Source organism: Cyprinus carpio, chromosome B19 (assembly GCF_018340385.1).
Source record: "Cyprinus carpio isolate SPL01 chromosome B19, ASM1834038v1, whole genome shotgun sequence".
Taxonomy (NCBI): Eukaryota; Metazoa; Chordata; class Actinopteri; order Cypriniformes; family Cyprinidae; genus Cyprinus; species Cyprinus carpio.
Genome location: NC_056615.1, coordinates 11,683,614 through 11,695,780, shown reverse-complemented (window position 1 = coordinate 11,695,780; position 12,167 = coordinate 11,683,614). Strand labels below are relative to the sequence as shown.

The following is a 12,167-nucleotide window of genomic DNA, read 5'->3' as shown; positions in this document are numbered from 1 at the left end:
TTGCTCTGTCTCCTCTGCCATGATCCAAAGCCATATCAGGCCCTTCCAGAGGCTTCAAATCCTCCATTTTTCAGTGCACACTCAATCTAATCTTGGGTTTTATGATTGGATATTACGATAAAGTTGGCATTGCAAATGATCTACATTTCATATATGTTGCACAGTGGCTAAGTGGAACTGAATGAGCTCATTGTTATCGAAAAAGCATATCAGATGAGGAGCAGAGCACTGCAATGATGGTTAATTTAGGTCTAGATAAGAGATTCTGTAACAGTGCTTGTTCTTACACACTCTTTGCACAATTATGCAAGATAATCGAGGGATTTTTATTCCTGGAGAATTCGAATCGGCTAATAGGGGCCATTAACTGTGCTAATGTGTATCTCCGATTGTATCCTCAAAATGCTGCTTTACACATTCTGAATTAAGCATTTGTACATATTATTGTAGCAATTAATCTGGGAAAGGTTCCACTTGAGAACTGTTGCTAAGTGGTTCGCAGTCTAGATCAGTCAGCCAAGAAATGTAATCTCATCTCATAAAACTGATTGGTTTAATTGGCTGAGAGTCTGGCAAGATTACACAAAAACAGACTTCCACTGTACTTGCTGCTGCATACGTGCTTATAATCTTGTGCTGGAACGTTTGGGACAGCAAATGTGAGCCGTTTTGTGAAAGAATGCTCTCGCCAAGGTGAAATCGATGCACTGTGAGCTGCGCCAGCACAGTCTGAATTTTCCAAAAGGTGCTTTCTGGGAAAGATTTGTCTGTTTGTATGAGTGCAAGCATTTGTTTGCAGATGTTTATGTTGGAGGTGGGAAAACAAGGGCTTAAATGGTTACCGGGAAAAGAGGAGGGGTACAAATCCATCCCTTTACTCCACCTACCCCACCCCATCCTCTATACTGCTTCCTTATCCTGCCCGGCCACAGACACTTGCCTTTTGTATGGAGGGAACCAGAGAAACAATCCACTCTCTCTGTTTGGAAAAAAATACTTGCAAGAAAAAAAAGTCTAGGAGCTTCCAGGTGCTTTGCCCCCAGTTAAAAGCCCTGTAAGGAGGTCCTCTTCTTGCCTGGAGTCAGGAGAGCCACTGCCTCGTGAAGTTGAGCACCCTGCCTCTCACATTCTCCCTCTCCCTTTCTCTCTCTTTCTTTCTCTCTCCCTCCTACTTTCCACCCTGTGAGAGTGCACAGAGAATCAGAAGGTGCGTCTGAAATCTACTTGTATCCAGGCTGGAGACAGCACCACAAGGACTTTTTCCCCCTTTACTGCAACAAGCACGTGGACTTAATTTTCACCAGAGACAGAAAAAAGAATAGAAAGCAGACTGGCACCTGCCATTGAGAAGCAGAACTTTCTCTAGAGCTGTTCGTTCTTTCTGAGCATTTGTAAACAATATTTGACTGCGACCAAGTGCCAAGACATTCCCGAGACTTCCCTGTCTGCTGGGATCCCGTCACATCTTCTCAAGTTATTTCTCCAGAGAAGACTGTCTGAAGAGGGAACGCAGAAAAAAAGCCACCTGACCTGCAGAAGTTACCTGCCTGAGTAATTGAGGTGAAGCAGAAGGGTGAGGTAAGTTCATATCTGAATCTTTCATTTTCCTTCCCCTCCGGGTGCAGGCATATGTCATCTCTGAAAATGTTTTTCATATCCCGTTGCTTCACAGCAACTGAATCCAAATGCAAGACAGGGAGAGAGAGAGAGAGAGAGAGAGAGAGAGAGAGAGAGGGAGGAAAAACAGTCGGGTTCACATCTCAATCATGAGACCAACATAATTCTCAGTGCACTGCTACACACAACGCAGATTAACAGAATGTTTTAGTGCTCTACCCCCATTAATCTCTGCAAAATATGTGGCGCATTTTTCTAAACAGATCCATGCGGCTACCACTGCATTAATGCTGATGATGCTTGTGTGTGCTTGTGGTTGTATAGATTGTGTGGTTCAGGTAGTGTGGTAGGTCTCACAGCTGTTTTGGAGTTGGAGAGGGAGAGAGTTATATAACTGCTGCAGTCTCGCTCTCACTGACACCTGGGACTGTTTGGTCTGCACTCTGTTGCGCACCAGTGCCACTCACTTAAATGTAGCTCCGCCCACAGTGTTCTGAAGTCCATGCCCACTTTTCAGCTTCTGAAAGCATTTCATTTTGACCTGTCAGACATAGTCCACTTCAGAGGTTAAATGTCACATTAAATCAGCTCTTTTGAAGTCAACATGAAACCAAAATAGGTGTTTTTATTATTATCGATGTTCTTGTTCTTGTTGTTCTGAAAGTGCTTTGATCTGTGTCAGAGGTTTAAATCACATTAAATCTTTTAATCTTTTATTTCTTTTAAAGTCATCATGAATCCGAAATGAACCCTGTTTATTATTAGTAGTAGTAGTAGTAGTAGTAGTGTTATATTTATGGAAGTGTTGCATTTTGACCTGTCAGGAATAGTTCACTTCAGAAGTTAAATCATCACTTTTAAAGTCTACATGAAAACAAAAGGCACCCTATATATTGTTATTATTAATATTATTATTATTATTATTATTATTAATCACTATTATTATTATGAAAGTGTTGCATTTTGACCTGTCAGGTATAGTTCACTTCAGAAGTTAAATTGTCACTTTTAAAGTCTACATGAAAACAAAATGCACCCTATATATTGTTATTATAATTATTATTATTATTAATCACTATTATTATTATGAAAGTGTTGCATTTTGATCTGTCAGGTGTAGTTCACTTCAGAGGTTTAAACAAAATGCACCCTATTTATTAGTAGTAAAAGTAATAATAATTGCCATTTATTAGGAGCCAAATGGTTCTTAATGGACAAAATCTTCCCATCCTTAATTTTTATCTTTAAATAATCGAAAAAATATGTCTGATTGTGTCGCAAAAGGCATTTCATGTTGACTTGAATGGAAATATGTAGTGTTGTTTTTTCAACATTTGATGTATCTTCGTCAGCTGTAGCTTCCCACCTCAGCAAGTTTTGTACATGATGTTTTGTCATAATATGTCTAAAAGAGCTTTTCCACACATAATCAAATACTGCACATGGCATGAGCTCTGTGCAGCAGCCTTAATTTCAGACAGAGATCAAGAGAGGACTGTAAGAGAGAAGGGAATGTGCTTTCATAATACATTCTTCACCAAGAGCACTGGGGAATAGTATTCAATAATACTTTTTTCTCGTCTGAGTAGCAGGGCCCAGCTTATACAGAACTGAAACAGACCCAGTCTGGAAAAGACAACATGCTCTCCTCTAAAAACATTTGGCGCCTAAACATGATGGCTTTCTTGAGGAGAAGTGGTTGAGGTCTGTGCGAACCTATGCGTCAGTGCCGCTAGGGCTACCACATTACACAAGCCTCCGACATGATCTGAACCCCCGAGTGGAAAAGAGAGGTTAGAGAAAACGTGTCCAAGACACTCCACAGATAGAGGGCCCATCATCCTCACACACTTCTGATTCCTCCGTCTGGAAATGGTCCAAGGCTTCTAGATGGGATGCTGTCTTCTGTGGTTAGTTCAGAGGACGGGAAAGTCAGCTGTGAAGTATGATGTGATTTTATGATGAATGCGCCTCATCTGGTCCTGTTATCAGGAGATGCAGCAGACAGCGTCCCACCTTTCTGACTGCAATTACAGCGATAGCTTCAATCCACCAAGCACCTTTCTCCTTCTCACACATACTTTGACCCTTCTCCCCACATGCACATTTCAGTTAGGTAAAGCCAAGGAGATCTGTTATACCTGGTGAAAGCTATTTCTTTGCATTCACAGTTTATTTTTCAATTCAAAATCTGACATTTTGCACATGGGGCCGTAGACATTTTTCAGCCAATCACCTGAGCTGTAAATGTCATGCGAGTAATCTCTCCTGGAACTGCAGGAAAATGACATCATGACTAGTCAATTTTAAGATTTTAAAGGGATAGTTCACCCAAAAATGAAGATTCAGTCTTTTACTCATCGTCAAGTTGTTCCAAACCTATATGTTTTTCTTTATTCTGTGGAACAGAAAAGAAGATATTTTGAATAATGATTTAGCTGTTTTTTGTTTGTTTGTTTGTTTGTTTGTTTGTTTTTTCATGCAACGAAAGTCATAAAACTGCTATTTTAGTTTTATTTATATTCTATTAATATTTAATAATATTAATAGAATATAATTAAATTAATCTATTTAATAATATTTAGAATTAGCTTTTATTTTTTTATTTAAAATTTTCATTTAAATGTATGTTTTAGTATTGTATGCACTTTTCTGATTTTTATTAGATTTGTTTAAAACGTTTCTGTTTAGCTTTAATTAATTTTTTCCTGTTTTCGTTTTTAGTAATTTTAGTACTTCAACTTTTCAACATTTTTATTTCAATTATTTCCCAATATTTCAAATTTTCATTCAACAGGTTTTTATATTTTTAGGTTTTTAAACAATATTATATTTTATTTCAGCTTTATTTCAGTTAACAGTTGCTTTCATAATGTTCTTCATACAGTTTTTTTTTTTTTTTTTTGGGTCCAGATGGTGTAGTTATAGCATCTACCAGTAGGGGCTAAAAGGGTCATTCTAACCACTCAATTTTTGACTGCTTGGGCAAAGTACACAAATGCAAATACTTTGGCAGTGTGAAGCCTTAATGGCGAGGCAATGCTGTAACCATGGATGCCCACCTTTGGGATGGCCCAATAACTCTGCTGACCGCTTTTTATGATGTCGGTTGGCTCTGCCAGGCTGGGCCTGATGAAATGCATTTCTTTCTTTATTACATTACATGACTCCAACTGACCTGACGGAGGCTTTTATATATGGACCATTCATAATGGGTGCACACTTATTGGTTGTGCTGGTCAGTAAGCCTTTGTCCATGTCCAACCATCTGCCTTGTTAATTCTGGGGCAATTTTCAGCCACTGAATCTTGTTTATAAGGTACATCGCAGACATTGAAAACCATATTTCCCTGTGCTTTGGATTCCTTTATCTCAAGGTGGATGTAAATGTGTGCCCTGGAGAAGCCATATCTGAGAAATAAAAAGAAGCAAAGCTTATCCAAACCATTATAGATGTCTCTTTTCATTCAGCTTGTAATGGCTTACTGCAGATTCAATTCCCATTTGAGTTTTTATTTTTTTACCGTGCAATGGAGGAAAATGATACGAAATCCATTACACATGCTCAATCACTGGGAGAGACTAGACAGAGAATCTGGCCCAATGCAGTCTGAGAAGCATATGGGAAATGTTGGACACACCAATAGGTTGAACTTTTACTTTGGGTTTATGAGAGGCGATGTCTTGTATTGTGGCCAGCGAACCCTCACCAAAGGTGAAGGAATAAATGTATATGTAGAACAGAATTGAGTGTCAAACTTATGAAGTATGTGGATTGTCATGTCATTATGGAGAATCTTCTTCTCTTTTTTTTGCATTACTCATAAACCTACTGATGCTTGTTTGCCAACCGGGAAATGTATTCCTTCTCTGTTGAGAGGACCAGGAATCCACATCGGTTTTTTAATATAGTGCCACTAGAGGGCAGAGTTTCTGACCTTGACTGTGCAACCGCAAACCCTGTTACATGGCAATGTGAGGAACACACACAGGCTCACAGTCTGTGCCTCTGGTGCTGTGTGTGCATCTGAGAAATTTTAGATGACAAAGGCCTCTTTTCTTTCTGTGTAAATTGTAATTGTTGTTGTTTTTGTTTATTGTACCTTAAAATCCACTGGTAACACCTCATAATAAGGTTTGTATCAGTGATAACTTTACTGTCTCATGTGGCTTGTTTTTCGTGTTGCAAATTATCTTAAAATTATTGAAACAAGCTTAATTTACTTGATTTATTTATTTATTTATTTCGATAATTTTTTAATCTAAAGAACATAAAACAGATATTTTGAGAAATGTCTCAGTGTTGAATGTCCATACAGTGGAAGTCATACAGCCAAAACTGTTTTGTTACCAACAATTTTTCAAAATAGTTTATTTTGTGTTCTACAGAAGAAAGTCATACAGGTTTAAAACAACATGAAGGTAATTAAATGTTGATGTATTTGATTTTTATGAATTATCCCTTTATGGCCTGATTTGATACATTTTATCTTGAATACTGCGCTGGCACATTTTTAATCTTTGTTACACTTAAAATGTGTAAAATATCTGTGTTCTAAAACTAAATACACTTGTATTACAAATACATTCTCTGAAAATAAATCCTAAATTGATCTTGTTTCAAGAATGTGTAGCTATTTTTACTGGAAAATAAAACAAAAAATACTCATCAATAGGATTATTTGCACTGTATAAATTAATATTAGTGTATTATGAACAACAGAGAACATTGTTAGTTCATGATATCTAATGCATTATTGAAACTTCGTGAAAAGTGTAACCAATTCGTTTATATTTTCCCCGTTTGTTTGGCCTGCGACCATATCATACTCTGTTATTTTGAGCCCATTAATGTTGGCAGGAATGTTCTTCTCATCAACCGTGTGGTAACCTTCATACCTCCTTTATTTGGTGTTCACTTTAAACAGGAAATGAAGGAGAATACCACTCATGCTCCGGGAAAAGCATATGCCTGACTGTGTTACGTTCCAGGAACTCACGCCCCCATCTCTCACCATTACCATTTGTTTCTAGATGTTTTTCGCTCACCAAGAGAGGGGAAAAACAGTCTTGTTCAATGGTGCTACAAGGCAAGCGGCGCATTCCTTTGAGGAACTGTGCTTTTCCCCAAAGTCTGTTTGATGGGGCTCTGCAGGCTTCGTTCCTTCCGCCCGTTCTCCACTTAATGTATGACGGACAAAAGAAAAACAGAGAATGAGGAATTACCCTCAAAGCTGTCGGAAACAGCATTTTGGCATAAGCCAACTCTGCAATCAGCAACATGCTTAGCCTGCATCGCCGATTCGATGAGGGTGCGTGCCTTTGTGAGGGAGTGTGTGAACATCTCAGACCTTAGCGAAAAATGCCGCCGGTCGCTCAATCAAACATCCTGTTGCATGAGGCTTTTTTCCAATGGGTTGTGCATGAATTGGTCTGGACAGGAAAAGAGGTGCAAACACATCCAGGAAAGGGGAGGTTATCTGTGAAGGCCAGTGAGTTTATTCTGTGGGCGCTAGGGTGTGAAGATGTCAACTGTTTGTTTGATTGATTGAGTGGAAAGGTGTACTGCCCTTAACAGATGTGTCTGTTTTGTTATTCTCAATAGGACACAATTAAACACATGCTTGCGGAAATTAACAGCTTTAATTTAAGTCTGATGAATGCGGCACAGATCTGGGCTTAGACTCAGGGCTGATTTAAAATATCATAAATCACATACAACTATGTGAATGCACTGAAAAATAAAATCATTTTCTTAATCAGTATTTTTTTAATAAGATAAACTCTCTAAAAACAATTATATATATGTGTGTGTGATTATATATATATATATATATATGTGTGTGTGTGTGTATATATATATATATATATATATATATATATATATATATATATATATATATATATATATATATATATATTAGTGCTGCCAAACGATTCATTGTGATTATTAAATAAAAGTTTTTGTTTACATAGTGTTTGTGTGTGTGTACTGTGTATATTTATGTACATATAAATACAAACCCACGTATATATATATATATATATATAATATATGTTACTTTTATATATTAAATATATTTATGTATAAAATAAATTATATGAATATAAATATATACATGTAAATATGTGTAAATATTTTCAAAATATATACTGTATGTATGTGTATTTATATAAACATAATAAATATACACAATACACACAGATATATTATGTAAATAAAAACTAGATGTGATGTGATCAATCACGATTAATCGTTTGACAGCACTAATATATATATATATATATATATATATATATATATATATATATATATATATATATATATATATATATATATATATATATATATATATATATACTTTAAGCATAAAGTAAATATTTCAAATTTAAGTTAATTTATTTATGTGAATATTCTATATAGAATATGTCTAAAACTAACTATAGCTATATATATATATATATATAGCTATATATATAAAGCATTAAGTAAATTAATAAATTAGTAAATATTTCAAATTTAAGTTAATTAATTTATATGAATATTATAGTATTGTATATATAATAATCATTATATATGTAATGAATATTATGTGAGTGTGCTTGTAATTTAGAATATATATATATATATATATATATATATATATATATATATATATATATATATATATATTTAAATAGATTTATGCTTAAGTCAAAACAACTAAGCAAGTAAAAACAATATTAAGCAATATTGTTATTGAAAACCGATATGTAATTAAACCAGATTGCAGTCCATGCCTTGTGTTTGTTTGTTCTCCACAATGAAAAAGAAAAGAATAAAACAATAACCAGCATCTCTCCCCTCAACCTTTGTTACTTAAGGTATACTTTTGGCCGCTCAGTAATCTTGCAGTTTTACTAAATTTCCCTTCAGGGATCAGTAAAGTTGCTATCTGTCTTTCGATCTATCTATCTTGTCTTCCTAGTCTTTCATTTTCACATTCCCCTCTTCACTGCATTCCCTCATTTTCTCTCCCCTGGCTCTTGAAAATGCACTGGACATGGATGAGATTTTCCGTTCCGTTGGCAATAGAAGGAAATGGGGAAGCTTGGCAAGCGGCTGTTATTATTTTTCCTTTTGCACAGTATCAGCTCTTTCAGCAGCCTCTCTGTCATTCAGACCCAGCAAACGTCTCCACAATCACAATCTGAAGCTGTCTTATCAGCATCACGCTTCCAGACAGGACTGAGAGCGAGACAGTCAAGCCATTTCCACACCAACACCGAACACAGACATGCAACTGTCAATTGCAGACAGCACTGTAAACAGAAACAGTATATTTGTATGGACCTATTTTCATCCAACGTATGTTTGTATTGTTTGTGTAATGGTCTCCAGCTATTGATTGCCATGGTTCTTCTGGACCTTAGAAGTATTAGAATAAAACACTGATGAAAGAGTATTAAGAAGAGGCATGATTTGGCTCTATCTGTCTTTTTTTATTCTAGATTTATGTTTGATCCTCACTTTTACCCCCATTTTAATGACTCATTACTCATACTATAGTTTATTTGATGTTTGTGATGAAACAGTGGTTCATGGTTTGGCACACTGAAAACCAAAATGCCTTTGGTCAAATTCTGTGACTCAAAATATTATTTGTACACAAGGAAGGATGGAGACATCCCAGAAGCTTCACAGAGGACTTCACAAAATAATGGAGTTTTAACAAATAAGACATTTAGTATTTCTTTGGTTTTCTATGTTTTAATGTAACGGCCAAAATAGCATATTTTTGCTTTGTGTTTTGCAGAATAAAATCTTTATTTGCGTGCATGGTGTTCCTAAATCTTGCAGTGCAAGCCATTAACAGAATATCAAAATATGAGCTGAATCCAGCTGGAGGCACTTATGGCCTTGTTTGGTTTAGTTCTACCTGCACAACCGAACCCAACTGAATCGTAATGGGACATCAGTTGATGGGCTTTAAGGTTCAGAGGGACTTGATTTCTTTTAATTGGATGCTGGTTGATTTTACCGGCTTTCTCATTAGTCCTGTTCAGCATCTGGGAGCCAAACTGATGAGGGACTCCAAGACTACAGGAAAGACACAGAACAGTGCCAGTTCCTCTCTGGGTCAAATCCTTAAAATAAAACTCCAGTTATAACTTTGTCTTTGTCCTCCCAGGCCAAGATTTTTTACCCTCTTTTCTCACATTAAGGGAAGGGTTGATGGATGGTCTGCAACAGCAAAGATGGGAATAAGGCTTTAGAGGTTATTTATTTCAGCTTAAGTCTTGGATAATATTTCTTTACATGTGTTCCCAGTTTTCCCTCCGACGACTTCTTGAGAACACTACCGACAACAGTTCCAGTTGTTACCCTTGCACTTTTAAGTAAGATTCTTCCAGAAGTACATTAGTAACATTACCCATACTCATCTTCATCCAGCTTCCATCAGATCATTGTTATTTTAGGAAAGATTTGTGGTTCTGTCATGGTGATCGTGTCTTTCAGTGGAGGTAGTTCATTTGATAAAGCTCATGTTAGCATCTTTAACATATTAAACCGCATAAATCCTTAAAAAAACATTGCACCAGGCCTTAAAGAAAGAAACAATATACATGCATAAAAAAGTTTACTATTAAAGAGTTTGGGGTTGGTAAGAATCTTTTGTTATTTTATTTTTATTTATTTTAATTTTTTTGAAAGAAATCGATACTTTTATTCAGCAAGGATGCAGTTGAATAAAAATGTGAAAGTAAAGTATTTCTATTTCAAATAAATACTATTCTTTTGAACTTATATTTGTTAAACAATCCTAAAAGAGCAGAACAATGGTTTTCAACGTAATAATGAGAAGTGTTTCTTGAGCAGCAAATCAGCATATTAGAATGATTTCTGGAGGATCATGTGACACTGAAGACTGAAGTAATGATGCTGAAAATTCAACTTTGACATCACAGGAATAGATTACATTTTAAAATATATTAAAATGGAAAACATCAATATTAAATTGTAATAATATTTTACAATAATGCTATTTTAACCACTTTTTTTCAAAAACAGTAAAAATCAGATAGATAGATAGATAGATAGATAGATAGATAGATCGATAGATAGATAGATAGATAGATAGATAGATAGATAGATAGATAGATAGATAGATAGATAGATAGATAGATAGATAGATAGATAGCCATATAGTCTCATTTCATGTTATCCTATCGCATCCTGTTCTAGAATTCCCACTTTCATACGCATCCAAAACACAGACAATTATCATTTTAAAATACCCCTTCCCTCCGCCTCATGCTTTACTGTTGCCCAGTAAACTTTTGCATCTCCGGGCAGTTTGGTGTGACAGAATGAAGGAAGAGCTTGACAAGCTGGCCAAAGATGAGAGCGCTCAAATGGGCCGTGCACCATCCAACTCCCAAGCACAACAGAGCACTTGTGTTCTCCCTTAACCACAGCAAGGAAGAGATTCATGTTAGCATGGAGAACTGGCTCCTGATGCAGCGCGGTTGACCTTTCACATATGCTAGCACTTGCTGAAGAAAGATGGAACATGTTGACTATAAATAAGTTGGTCACTATGTTCATCCAACTCTTTAAAAATGCCTTTTAAAAGTCTCTCAAAATCTAAACTCATCCAAATGTAATTTCTGAGCTGTTTATTTGAAGACTGATATTGCTTCAATCAGTTTGATGCTATTTTCAGTTTCTTCATTTAATTACTTTGTGTTTAATGAGACTAACAACTGATTAGACACTCTGTCCTTGTTCTCTCTTTCCTTTTGTTAAGATTTATCCATTAAAACCCTTGTTTTTTGCTGCTTTGCTAATGCAAACCAGAGCTTTTGTAAAATCTGTCTTGCCAATAAGTGACACTGTCGTACTTGATCCAAGTGTGGCTCACCAGCACTTCCTGCCCCATGAGCAGTATTTTTTTTATCCTTTATAGAACTGCAAGGAAAAAACTTTCCCATGTGTTATGAGACTGTGTGATATTCATCTTAAAGTGGCTTGATGCCTGTTCCATAATTTAGCTGGAGTGGCTTTAGTGCTTTCATCAGCATGAGGTTTTAAAAGGTTTGTACAGAAACGTACAGGCTCGCTAGTTTTGCCTCTAGCTGGAGATTTTTGCCTGATTAAGGAGACCGTCCCACCTGCAACCTTTGTTTCCTGCAATTTGTTTGTCTCGTCTCAGAATGTCCCGTGCCTTGCACCAGTTGTGCAATCAAGATCAGTGTGCTATTTGTCTAAATCTCAAAGGCCCACTTTCTTTCCTTCGTGTAAAAGGTACCCTGTATCCCATTACCCCGGCTAAAGCTGCTGAAAATGTAGAGAGGAAAGGATTTGTCTTTCTCAGAAACACTCCATCCTTTTTCACATCCCTTTTGGAAGCTCCTGTTTGATCATAATTTGATTCAAGAGATTTTGACTTGATTATAGGCAACATATACCTATAGAAGTTTGTTTCTACAAAAATAAATAAAGGCTATTGTGAGGTAGTTTTAAATAATAAAGTAACACTGTGAGATTCAGCAAGGATGCATTTAAT

General features: G+C 36.1%; 1 protein-coding gene across 3 annotated transcripts in view; it reads left to right on the top strand.

Moving 5' to 3' along the window:
• Nucleotides 1-918: 918 nt before the first annotated feature.
• col8a2 (collagen, type VIII, alpha 2) overlaps nt 919-12,167 on the top strand; it is a 48,868-nt gene continuing 37,619 nt past the window's right edge. For 2 of the 3 annotated variants that reach the window (XM_042744956.1, XM_042744957.1), the window contains exon 1: nt 919-1,578. The gene's annotated coding sequence lies outside the window, so the exon portion shown is untranslated. The remainder of the gene's footprint in view (nt 1,579-12,167) is intronic. The other variant, XM_042744958.1, reaches the window with a different exon arrangement.